The following is a 13,603-nucleotide window of genomic DNA, read 5'->3' on the forward strand; positions in this document are numbered from 1 at the left end:
TAGGCTGCGTAGCACTTCCACATAAGATGGAAATGAAAGATGTGCAGACTAATGATGAATTGTGTTATTTGTTAACTTTTAGATTAAACCTCACTGTGCTTATACTTTACAACTTGTGGAAGTAATCAAACCAAGACTGAGTCCTTCACATCCCTACAAGATAAAACCTCCTCTATGTGCCCCACAGATTAGTTTAGCAAACAACCTTTGCTTCATTGCTCTAAAAAAAAAATAATTTCTCTTTGTATGTAATGGAATTTTCTTTCCTTTGTTTTCTAGGATCTTCATGCTTCCAAGAGGACAGCTATTCCCAAGAGCCATACAGTTCCTGTAAATTTGTCCTTATATCTTGGCTTTGACAGCTCAGAGAAGATATCAGTGGTAAGTTTGGAGTCCCTAACAGTTGTTTCTGTGTTTTCCAGGAGACTGTGTAGGCAATCAGTGCTGATATTTCACACAGTGGTCACCTGCTGGAGAGGTGTGACTGTCTGGGGATGCGGGGCAACGCAGATCTCTTGTAACTCTGCAGAACTGGCGCTCTCATCCAGAGAATTAACAGAAATTTTACTTGCTCCAAAGTTTCACTTCCCTTTTGAGTGTCTCAGAATTTCCAGTTTTGATTCCCTAAACTGAGACTTTGGAAATGAGAGTCAGATACTTAGACTTAATAGACTAAAGTTGCTGTGGAGGCTCTGAGCATGCTGCACTGATAATGTCAAGCACCCCAATGCAGATGCTTCGAGCTCAATGGTAGGTGCCTGGATTTAGCAGCTAAACCTAAGGGTTCTGCTTTACACTTTTAGATCTGGCCTATGCTTTTCCATGTCAGAAATTATTTAAGCAGCTATTAGACCTGCAACAAATTGCAGTGGAAAGATCAGCAGAGCATGGAGAAGCTCTGTTTACAAGATACCAGGGACCACTTGCATAACAAACCTGTCAATGATTTGTAAAGTGTACAGGCACAGTACCGTGGAAAGTCTCACTCAAAACAATTGGTTACTCATTACTGTGTTGTTTCAGTGATCTTCTCATCTTACTGGATGTGCTGGACAGTAGGAAGGCCTGCCCATCTCTTTAGTACCTGATGATCCTTGGACAACTTTGTTGCCCTCTCTGTAAATGAATGTCAGCTTTCCTATAGAAGTATAGGACTGCCTAGTGATGTACAGTGCCTGTTTTATTTGAATGTTCTCTGGGAAACAGTTTAGAGAGCATCCATATCAAACAACTCCTGCGCTGCAGTATTTGTACCTCAAAGAGCTAGGTCAAGGGTTTTGGATCAATGCCTAGCTGAGACTGCATACATCATGGGGCCCAGGGAGAGAAGCATTTAATTTCTTGCTTAAAATTGGCTGTTAAATGCAAATGTATCATCCTTTGTGTTATATAAAATCTGAGATGAGTGTTCTGTATTTTCTCGAGGCAGCAAACTGTTGAACAGATTCTCCTCCATTTCAAGGTCTTTCCATCAGGCTCTTGATGAATGCATTAAACTATATATTCATTATAGGTGATGAAAAGTATATAACCTTTCCGGAAAGGAAGTGGGTCTGCTCCATAAATAAATCTAGTTTTGTAAATTAAAGATGTGCTAGAATGAAATACTTGAGTCCTACAGTGCTGAAACTCGAGCAAGGCAAATGTTGTAATGGCAGCTTTGGGAAGGAGAGTGCTCACAGTGGAATGGATGAACCTTATGAAGTACCCTGATGGTCTAAAAATTCAGACTGTGCTGGATCAGGGGAAGAAGTTCCATAGCCAAGGTCCCTTGTGGAGGAAGATCTGCCAGAGTTTCTCCTTTGCTGTATATTAAGGTCTGAGCATGACCTCAGATGAAAGCACCATACTACTCCACCAACAAAGTAGGAAAGTTCTGATTATATTCTGAGAGGTCATCTCTTAATGATCTGTGTCATTTTAGGAGATCAGAGGGCAGGAACTCATAGAACACTCTCCCTAGTTTCTTACTTCATCTAGTGCTGACTCCATTGCTTTTATGTATTGTTTGGAGCTCCTCATGACTGTGAAAACTGGCTCTAACATTGAAACTATTGTAGTAGTCCAAGGAAGAACTGATGAGTCAATGAGTTCCACATATTCCTTTTGGCCAGAAACATGAAAAAGTCTATGGTCTTTCTCACTGTGATTTTCAGGTCAACTACTGTCAGGTGGCAACTAAGTACTTAACCAGATCCATATCCAGTAATGTCAGGTGAGAAGCAGCAGCAAGAAGGTCAGGTATAGCCTTTGCCATATCTTGTAAGTGATTTTCCTGACATGCCAGTACAACTTTGGCTTTCTGTGAGTTATACTTCATATGTTTCCCTAACCACTGACTTCAAAAAAGCCGAAATCATTTACCTCCATTATCAAGATTTCAACACTTCAGTGTTGGTTATTTTTTGTTTTATTTTTTCCACCACCCTTCTTTCAAATGAACTATGAAGCTTTGCATACTTTGGTTCTAACCGTAAGTGCACTGCACACATTTATCCAAGGCACAATTCTCTGACCTTTTTCTCAGTTACAGCTTGCTTCTGGTATCATTGTCAGATTTGTTGGCAGAGGGAATTGGCCACAACTGATGTCCTCCACAGCACTTGCTATAGCAGTTGGATGCCAATGAAGAATGTTTTATAGCAATGGCAGCATTACAGCATCTCAGGGGTTTTGCTTAATGATTGGACACATTCCATGTTGGGATACAAATGTAATCTGTGTTTGTGGAAAAACAAACATCCCAGTTAAGACTAGAGCAAATCCTCCCCGGTACTGACTGTGACCAAGGTATGAGCCAGGTCAAGTGTGGAGAAATAAATATTGACCTCATATAATGGTTCATATGAAAGCTGTACTGTGTTAAATCTGTAGCTGTTTTGCACTGGAGTACCAACTAATGACACAGCCAACTTAAATCTATTGAGTACTACCATATTTTTTTAAAGTTGGCACTCTCCCTCCCCACTCCCAGTAATTCCATTTTGATCTCATGGAACTGATTCTGCTCTAAATGAAGCTCTCAGGAGCCTTGCAAAGCTACTGTAGACAAAGGGTCTACAGTCAGTCACTTACCAGACACAATGTACTTTTTTTATGGTCTAATGCAGCCTCAAAATAAGAGCCACATTTTTAAATTTTAGCATGACAAGTCATGTGCACCCACAAATCATGCTGTTGTCATCAAGGTCTTAAAAAAACATATTTCTTGGAGAAAAAGTAGATTAATGCAGTTAAACAAAGCACATTACAGGAGATGGAGAGAAAAATCCACAGAGGGGAAATTAGTGCCCTACTTATTAGTACCTTTTAAAATCTCTCTTCTGTACTTGAAATATTAAATAGCAGGCTGGAAAAAATGTAATCTTCCTGCAGGAATGTATTGCTTCCTTCAACAGAAATATTAGTCTCTTAACATGCAAGTTTGTCACTGCTTGAATTGTACTCATATTGTGGTGCAAGCAAATGCTTCGTGCTATTGAAAGAGTTTTCCTTAATAAAATGCAGAAGCTAGAATGTTAAATCTTTTGAAGTTGCTGCTAAACATGTAATATTTAGCTTGAGAAGCAATAGTGAGGAAATGAACATGATAAGAGCTCATTCAGTAACAGGCCTAAATTGATTATTTCCTTCCTTATGTAAACTTATCAGTCAGCCCTTTGGGCTCACTTCCGAATACCAGCTCAGCACAAGAGTCTTATCACAAGGAAATGGAATGTAAAAGCCCTGACAATTTTGATAAGGCACGTACTTTAGTTATGATCCTATCTTCCCCCTCCTCCCTTTTAAATAATTCATCTGCACTAAAAGGGGAGATGCCCTCCCTCTAACTTTTGTATAAATAAAAGTTAGTGCTGTTATAGGCAGAGTAAACCCTGGTTATTTATTGTGCTGGTTTCTCAAAATATTCTTAGGGAAGGAAACTAGAAGATGTATTGACAATTAGAAGCAACTTTGGAATGGAGTGGCATAGTGTTTTGAATAGATTATTTTTGAGTTTTTAGAGAGACTCATATGAGTTTTGGACACAATCTAAAGATTCTCAGTAGAGTGGATACTGTTGGAAACTTAAGACTCTCTGGTTTTATCTGCCACTTCTTTATTTGCCACCTTTACCCATCTGTGATGCCGTGGGTCTCTCATCTCCTTGTGATGGCAGAACCCAGACTGCATAAAGATCCAACAACTCACAGTACAAAAGTCAGACATACAAACTGAAAAACCTACTACTCCAACACCAAACCACACACCCAAACATATATGAGGCAAAAGAATACTGACAACCAAGCTCTACCCACCAGCCACAACAGCCTTAAACTTCACAGTTTTAGAAGCCAAAAAACCAGCAAAGCAGCCCAAAATACAAATTTAACTTCATTCATTTGTCCCAGTAAAGTAATAATTTAAAAATGTAAGTAACAAGTTTTGTGGTTCATCGCATACCAGGACAACAAGGCCTGATAAAAGGACTCAAATGACAGTACTGTTTTTGTTTGAGATGTGGTGACATGCTCCTCAAGCAAATGTTATAGGCAGCAAATCCATGACCCAGTAAAATACACTCCAGACCATCAAAGTAGTTCTACAGCTTGATGAAATCCACTCATTTCTAGCAAGAATGACCTAAAACTCTTCAGAGAAAAAAAAAAAAGGTGTGGTGGAATTCAGAAAGAATGTTTTTTAAGCAAACAGTGACATACCAAAGCTGAGTGTAACTTTTCCAGCGAAACCTAAAACTAAGCCAAACTCACCTGATTAATTTTTTCTGCAGAAACTCAAATTTTGAGTCACTTTATGCAAATTAGGAAAAAGTCATGACTGAGGCTGGATTGACATATGATTTGGATTGACTACTTCTCTAAACCTCCTCTCAGTAATAATTATCATCAAAACAACATCTCATCATCGTAAGTCAAGAGGGGTCTTAATCCTGACAGCATTGAATTGCACGGCAAAGATACCATTGATTTTAATAAGGTCAGGATTTCTCCAGAATTTTCATGATGCTTTGCACGAGAAAGCCCTTAGACTTTTTCACAAAACATCCTAAATCCTTTCTATTGGAGAAATGTTGCTATGGCAAGTCTATTTCGTGAAACAGTGGCAAAAATTAGACCGGAAAAAGGTCATGGAGCAAATCCAGAACATTCTTATACGCACATGAACACCCAAAGGAAAAGAAGGCTTCTGATGGAAGATTTGGGATCAGAGTAGATGAATCTGTGTTGCCTTTTCTTCCTGCCTTTGTGCACAATATGAACTTTCATAACTCTGTGTTTTCTTAACAAACTGTACATAACAGGAACAAAATCTTGTTAATGATTTTGGAGAGAAAAAACACCAGAATTAGCAGGGCTAAGGAAAAACTAAACATTTGCAATGTGAATGCTAGGTAGTAAAATAAAAGAGGGTGTAACTGCATTGCCTGTCATTTATTTCTTTGGGCCTACAGCAGCAAAGTCCTCAGGGAAAAGAATTACAGTAGGAGATATTATCTTATTTTACTTCTGTATTTCCTATCTTAAATTAATAGTGCGTAGGATTTTCATTATAATTGATATAATTATTCATGAGTCTATTTTGTTATACAAGCGAGTAAAGAACACTTTGCTGCTCCGTGAAGCCTGGCTTGTTTTACGGTGTTTAAATTAGGGCTTAAAGATATAAGTGAGGGGGAAAAATACTATTGCTGAAATTCTCGGTCCAACAACTGAACTGGTGTTCGGAGCAAAGAGCAGATGGAAGGGCTGGGTTTTTGCATCCGTTTCTGTAAATCCATAGGGAAAAAAAGTTTTGTGACCTCAGATACTCTACAGCAACTGGCTGTAGTGTGCATGGGGTTTGCTTTGTGATACAAAGTTCAAGCACTGGAGAACTGCAGAGCTAGTAATCAGATGGTCTGTAAGAAGGCCAGGTTGAACAGGGCTTGGAGCAACCTGGTTTAGTGGAAAGTGTCCCTGCCCATGGTAGGGGGTTGGAACGACCTGATATTTAAGGTTCCTTCCAATCCAACCCATTCTGTGATTACCAGCACAACCTCTGTTCATGATAGGCTTTATTGGCAGTGATAAAAATGGGGATGGCATTACACTAATCAGTCATTGATTGCTTGAAGATGGAGAACAGGGTAAACCTGGAGGGGGCTTTCAGAGATAATTTCCGGCAAAGCTCAGGTGGGGACTGCCACCTTTACTGAGTGGAGTATTATACTGTGGGAAGAGGCGCATCAGAAAATTTTTGTGGTCTGCTTAAAGGTAGCAGAATTGGTTATTTATTTAGGTCAAATAGACCTGAGTACTTGGAGACTGTGGGGAGCTTACGTAGTGCACTGGCATGGTGTGAAGGAGATACATTCTGGGGGAGAGACACAGACGGGATAAGAGCACAGTTTCTGAACAGATGTCTCATGACATTTCATGGTGATCAGGAAAAAATTGTATTGGCCAGAGACTGTCTAATAAATAGATTTGCAGAGTCCCAACGAAAATTCCTCCAAAACCTTCATATATTCTTATATTTTCATATACTGTGCTTATTAACCATGAGGTTTTGGAAACACATGGTGATCACTCACCACCCAGGCCAGTTTTCAGGCTTCTGTATCAGTTTGGAAGAGTTCAGGCTGAATCAAAGTTTCAGGTATTGTAGAAGATAAACCAGTACATTTTATTGTCTTGAAACTTACAGGAACCGTTCTAAGAAGTTCAGCTTATCTGTTTGGGTTAAGTAGAAAAGCCTAAAGTCAGGCTATTTTTTTGGCTAACAATGATTATGTTTCCTTTTTTGCTAAACACCTAGATATTTATGAAAACAAAGCAGAATATATGTGCAAAGATTCCATCAGGTTTATAGCCAAAATTAATTGCAAAATAATTTTCTCTTAACCTCAATTCAGATTTTGAAAGAGCATTTCTGTTACTTCTCTTTGCCCCTTTTTTTACAAGCTACACTTCTATCACCAATTAAATATAATTCCTGGTAATAAATGATCCATTTTCTGCAATATCCTGAATTGTTGCTGTAAAAGATGCAAGTCATGAATCAAAATGCATTTATTGTATACTGTAGCTCTAGTGTTAGTTATGTATTTATTAGATATTTGAAGCTCCATCTTACATTGTCCCCTGCATTTCCACCAAGCAAATAAGAGGTCAGGTGAGCAACATCTGTTCACTTTGCAGGCTATCACAAGTTTCAAGGGAGTGGTAACAGAGGGCTGTGCCAGCTGGTGTGATAAGCCATGAGGTGACATACAGGTAGTGCTCTGTGACAGACTTAAGCTCTGGGGAACAGTGCAAAGGTTGTGCAACTTGGGGCAGTGTGGAGCTGCTCCAGTGAGAAAGTCCCCAGGGAAGGGTTGTGGCCTGTGTTACCTGTGATGGCAACATCACGCTGTGGAAGCAAATTATTATCACCTCCTATGTCCACCTTCTCCATGTTGTTTAGTGCCTGGTGACTGTGGAAGGGTCAGACCTGTCAGACCAAGTGCGGGTTGCCCTTCTGCTTGGCTGGGAACCAGCTGTTTGCAGGCAGCCCCGGGAGGATTTAGATGGTGTTTTTGCTTCTGTGGACATGGAATACAGGTGAGACAACTGAGATCTGAATCACTGCTGGTGTAAGTGGTAAAAATAACCTGATGCAGACCAGATTCTTGTCCATCTCAAGTGGCATAATGTGATCAGCCAAAAGATATGATCTACGGTAGTAATAAATTGACTTCTGACTTGATAAGTTTTTCAACTTGGTTTTTTTTTCATGACTCCATGAGTGACATAACAAAGAACATTGCACACCAGTCTGTGAAGTTGTTGTATTTTAAATGTATATTAAATTCTCCACTCTACATAAGTTGTACCATGGAACAGACTCATTTCCTCTTTTGGTGAGTTAATCTTGTAAATTAGCATTACAACAAAGCCTGAAGAAGCTCCCTCCCCTTCCATTTCCTTTTCTTTTGTGGTAGATCAGTTATTCACAGGATGTTCTTTGTTTCTGGAATCAACTCTTTGTTTTGCCAAACTTACTTCCACTCCTGTGTCTAGTAGAGACCTGTTCCAAGAGGTGTTCCACCGCCTGAGAACAGGAACAGGCAACAGAAGGGCTTTTCTTACAAAACTGTCTTTGCAAACTTTTTATCTGTTCCCCACCCTAGAGAGGAAAGATTTTTGTTGAAAACAAGTAGATCTGTATGCATTCCCTTTGGGAAATTCTCCTTAGTGCCTTCAAAAACTGCTCCTGAAAATCTGCCTTTGAGGAAATGTCCTGTATATCTAAATAGGTGCAGAGATCTCTCAGACATCTTCTTTCATGGGAATATATTTCTAAAGGAATATGGATTGTTCTGCTTTTAGTGGTTTCAAAATCTTGAGTCAAATCTATGAGGTACATTTTACTTAATTACGTGTATAAGAGTTTCCATTCCTTCAGGTACTGGATTCCCTGCTAGTGATGGAAACTGCATCTTCCATTTCATAACCAATAATCCTAATAACAGCAATCTACACTCTGTACATTTATTTTGTGGAGTGTCATTGACTCTTGAGACTTGCATATCCAAAGGTGACTTTGTCCTGATGCAAATACATGGATACTCCTAGGGTCTGCATTGCCTTGTGTAAGTTTCAAGAGGAAAACATGGTAATAGGAAGACAAGAAATATTAGAAATGTTCATTATAAAGTTGGAAACAAGTCTCATCAAGCCTCGAATGCATTCTTTGTGGATGGAATGGAAGCAGAAAAAAATGCTTCAAAGGAACTGACTGCTCCTTTGTGTGATTCAGGCTAATAGAGAACTGTGTTCATTACAAAATCTTTTGCAGAAGACACGTTTTCATTGAAGGCGGTGACATGTGTGGGTCTAAGATAAAAATAATTCTTATTTTATAAAGAAGTGAGTAACCTCTGTGTCTCATCCTTATGTACCTGACCTGGTACCATGTAGATGGTTTCTACATCATGTCTGTTCTACAGAAAATGAGTGTCCTTTTTAATTGTCTAAGGGCTTGCTGAGAAATTGGTCTGTTAGGGTTACCGCAAATAAAAGAAGATCTCAGTAGTCAATTATTTCTTTGTCTAAAAGAAGTCATTAAATTTGATGATAGAAGCTGTCAATGTATAAAAATATACAACTGAATAGAACGTGAGAACAAATGCTGACAAGTGTAGTATACAACCAGTGCTCTTGACAAGACACAGGATTGAATAAAACAAATGGCTCATAAAGCTCATTTAGCAGGAGGACAGTAAAATCCTTCCTTTAAGATGATTTAGCTTTTTTATATGGAGATAGGGGTCTACCCCAGTGGATGGGGGTGCTTGCTTTTACCAGGCACTGCAGACAGCGCTGCAATATAACTTTAGTTTATTATGGCACTAAAACTATTAAACTCTGACAGTCTTTTTTTCACTTGAAGTGAGGTTTGTCTGTAACCAAAAGGGGACAGCCATTCTTTTCCCATGCTGACTATTGTTTTTGATGAGCAGTCATCTCTGTGTCTTTCAAAAAAGCATGAGCTCACTTTGTGCTAATTGCCTGAGAGGGAAAATATAGAGTTAACTGTAGAGGTTGATCAGTAACTCAAAACTACAGTAGCTCCACTCAACATACAAAAAGGTTAAAGTAGGTACTCCATTCTCTGTCTCATTGATTAGCATTATCCAGATGATAAATATTAGTAACCTCCAATTTCCTGAGGGACAAAAGCTGTGTGGGTGGGAATAGGAAGAGCCCAGGTCAGCAGCCTTCCCACGAGGATGAGGATCTGACTGATGACCCAAGCAAAGGATAACTATGGTGGCTTTCCCCCAGGAGGCAGTCACCTCTGTGGATAGGTGGGGGTGTTGAATATGTGGAAACCCCTTGGAGCCAAGTTTCCATTCACCTGGGCGACCATGTTGGACAGGGATGGGGGGCTGTCTCTGCAAAAAGCCACCATCCCTCTGTCTGATGTCCTGATCTGCTTGTGTCCATCATTGGTCTGTCACCACTGTTCGTGGTAAAATACTGTTCCTGCCAGCACCACCCATGGAGTGCCCCATATGGTATGTGGCTCCTGTAGGATGCCAGGCCCATGGTCCTGGATTCACTCTGTTGTTCCAATCTGAATGTTTGTTCTGGGGAGCACAGAAACTCTCATTCCAACTTGCAAAAGTGTTTTTCAGAGTCACTCTGAGGTCGCAGAGTCCTCTGAATCACTGAGGTCACTTAGACATAACCTAAGTGTCTTCAACAGTCCTTTGAAAATTGCTGGCAGTATTTTCTCTGACCGGGTCATTATCTGCTTACTGAGAAAGAGGATGTTTTGTAATACACTTTTTCTGTCAAGCTGAATGTTTGCAACATGTAAGTCCTCATTTGGACTGAAAGATCATCTTTAAATTCATGAGTTGGGTTAGGGAAAAAAATCCATCACTGACAAATCAACACTTTCAAAACCAGATTTATGATAGTGTTTGAATCTCATGTAAGCTTTAGATCAATGCTTTATTGATTTTACTCAACTATTTCTTCAGCTGAATGAAATTTGGATGAAATAAGATTTGCCTTCCAGTACCAATCCTTCTGTTGATTAAGAAGGGACATATTCACTCTGTCATTAGCATCCTCTGTTAGAGAAGCTCTCAAATACCTGCTTTGTTGAAAAGAAAAAAGAAAAAAATATAGGCTGCCATCACAGGCAGTCCTAAATCAGGGTCGGGTGCTGTGGATCTGGTCCAGGATGACAGAAATCTGGTGCTGTGCAGAGTCTAACCCAAAGTAGGAGACTGTCAGTGTTGCTTGCCCCAGATATGATGCTGACCAGTGGTACAAAATAGCTGGTATTGCAGACTGTCTGTGAGTCTGTCCTCAGCAGAATAGCCACCTCATTCCCAAGGAAGCTTCAACTCTAATCTGAACTTTTCAGTATCTGTTCCATATGGACACCAACAGTGAGCTTTCAGCTGTCCTAGAGACTTTTCCTGGCTCTGTTTCTTCACCTTTTGCTCTATGACAAATCCCAGTAAATGCATATTAGCAGATTGTTTTTATTATCCGCAAATCCCACAAAATTTAGTATGTTTTTCACTGTATCTCTCTCATTCCAAGACAGAAAGAAAAGAAAATTCTCATGTATCCGTGTTAGGTCCAAAACCACAGTTTATGTCATGCCTGTTGTTATTCAGGTTGACCAGTTTACTCTGGTATATTTTGACTTTAAACCCATATCTAACCTTAACTCCAGCATGATGACTCTGTTAAGATCAGACCTTTAAAACTTTAAGCTTTGTGATCCCCCTATAGAGGAGTACCACTATTCTGGGGCTCGAGGTCATTTCATGTCTTTGGTAGCTGTCTAACTGAGCATCACAAAAAAGGCTCAAAATTTTATTAAATCATTGGTTGTATTTAATATCTAACAAAACAAAACAATGAAGTAAGAGCAGCAACCAGCAGGTATGTTAGGAAAACATGGCAGGCTTGCACAGAATGTGAGCTCTGCTTCTTAAGTGGAAGAGACAGACAATTATTTACTACAATTTCAGAGCACATGGCACTAAGTCTCTTGGCCAGGAGAGACGACTTTAGGGAAAGCGATGTTTATCACAGTGCCCTGTTAAGTGGATTTGACTCCAACAGAAATAAACAAAACAGCCTCTGGAAAAGTTTCAGGGCTTTCCAACTGGTGAGTGCTCCCGTGTTGCAGACAGCTCAGGTCATCTATTAGGAGCCAAACAGTCAGTACAAATGGCAATAGGAACTTTTATGTTGACTTCTTCCTTCTATTTTTGTTTGTTTCTTTGTAAAGAAGGTGGATTTCATACAGCTATGAAAAGCTACACTTAAAGACAGTCTCTAGCCTGCCCATTTGAGAGACCCTACATCTTTCAAATACACTCCTTTTCTCTGCTCCTCATGAGGAACCTCCCATTTGCTGCTCTGCTTTTCTTATCTCACACAAACGAGACAATCCTAGTTTTCTGTAAGTGTGGTAAACCATTCAAATTTTAACTAATCAGTATGGAATTTGCTGCCTGCCTTTCAGGATTGGTATAGCTGGTAGATGACCTAAAATGGACAGGTTGTATGCTACAGATTCCAGGTCGTAATCATCTTGCAATCCTGCATTTTGCTTGCAAATGTTGCAAGATTTTTGTATTGGCTGTTTTCTGCAACTAGATGTCACCTTGTTGAATCATTTCTGAGATCGTCATGTTACCAAATTTACCAGGCCCAGCAATATCAAGAAATCCATGATGGGAATCCAGGACTTTTGTTTTCAGGTCAATGATAGTGGTGGAGGTTTTGTAAGACATCCCCTTATCTTCTCCTTTGGTCTACTAAAATCTCTAGACGTGGAATGTGTCTCTGCATTGCCTTACAGTTCTCTGATGCAGAAATAAGCATTTTGATGGGAGAAAGCTCATGAAATCATTTTCTTGTTGGTGTCTCTTGAGACAGTTGCAGTTGTTCTCTCCAAATTTGACATGGGAAGATGAACGTGAATAACTAGGAGAAGGTCATGGTAAAAAAGCAGTTCTGGCCCACTTGTTTCTCCCATACCCTGAGATCCCTGATATACCTTATTCAAAGTAGTATAAATTACTGCTGGCCCTGGAAAGAATCTACATTCAGGTAAAAAAAAGTTAGGAACAGAAGTCAGTACCACTTGATATGAACAACTTTAGAAAATGTTAAAAGACAGTGAAAAGAATGTGTTAAAAAACAGTGAAATTTTACTATCATGCCCTTTGTCGTTAAAATGTGAACATTGTATAGTTTTCTTTCTTAATAGTGGGTTGTAATGGACTTTACACTAAGAGCACATTCAGAAGATTGGTATTAAATACCTTTCCTTGAAGCTTTGGCTGATATGAATATCATTACTCTCAAAAAAGAAAAAAAAGCCTGCATTTTCAGCCTATCATGACATATATGAGGCAAAAAGTAGTTCTCATCCTTAGCAATTTCTATTTTTTAATGGAAAATTTATTTGCATCTTCAATTTTTCAGTTTGGGGTAAAACTTCTGCTTCTGTCTCTTTTTGAAATCCAAGCAAAATATTTAATTCTTTTAATTATTCCATGAGAATTTTATTGTCTGAAATCCTACTATTTTTTCCTGTTAACTAGTTGTTTCAGTGCATTTATGCAAGACAGGCCATAATTTTGATCAATGGTGCATTCAGACTATCAATTACAGAATCCTCTGGAGTTTGCAGATAGGAAATCCAATGGATTCAGTGTCTCATATGCGTCTAATCGGTAATGTGTAGTAACTTATCAGATAACAATTATCCCCAGCAGTTTTGGACAGTATTTCTGGGAATCATCCTTTGACACTTTATTTAGAACATCTGTCAGCATAGATGTTATTAAAATCATTGGACATCACTCAGCAGCCACTATTCCAGTGTTTGCAGAAGGTAAAGAGACCTCCTAGATCACCTGTAGCACAGCTTCTTGAAAGATACCTGCTTATTCTTCTCTGGTTTGAATTTTGTTTTGGTGTTGTTGTCTTTGATGAAAGTGAAAACACATGTAACGTTTCTGGCTGCTTGTCTTTGGTATTGTTCTTGAAATATTTGGTGGTTCTGATGAAATTGTTCCTGTGCTTAAAGAAGT

At 39.2% G+C, this 13,603-nt stretch overlaps 1 long non-coding RNA gene across 2 annotated transcripts in view; it reads left to right on the forward strand.

Annotated features, from left to right (window-relative positions):
* The first annotated feature begins 285 nt into the window (after positions 1–285).
* The window catches only part of LOC113954558, a 116,661-nt gene continuing 103,343 nt past the window's right edge, over positions 286–13,603 (forward strand). For both annotated transcript variants that reach the window (XR_003530268.1, XR_003530267.1), the window contains exon 1: positions 286–381. This is a non-coding gene — a long non-coding RNA (uncharacterized LOC113954558). The remainder of the gene's footprint in view (positions 382–13,603) is intronic.

The sequence above is a fragment of the Corapipo altera genome, unplaced genomic scaffold (assembly GCF_003945725.1).
Source record: "Corapipo altera isolate COAL_440 unplaced genomic scaffold, ASM394572v1 255, whole genome shotgun sequence".
Taxonomy (NCBI): Eukaryota; Metazoa; Chordata; class Aves; order Passeriformes; family Pipridae; genus Corapipo; species Corapipo altera.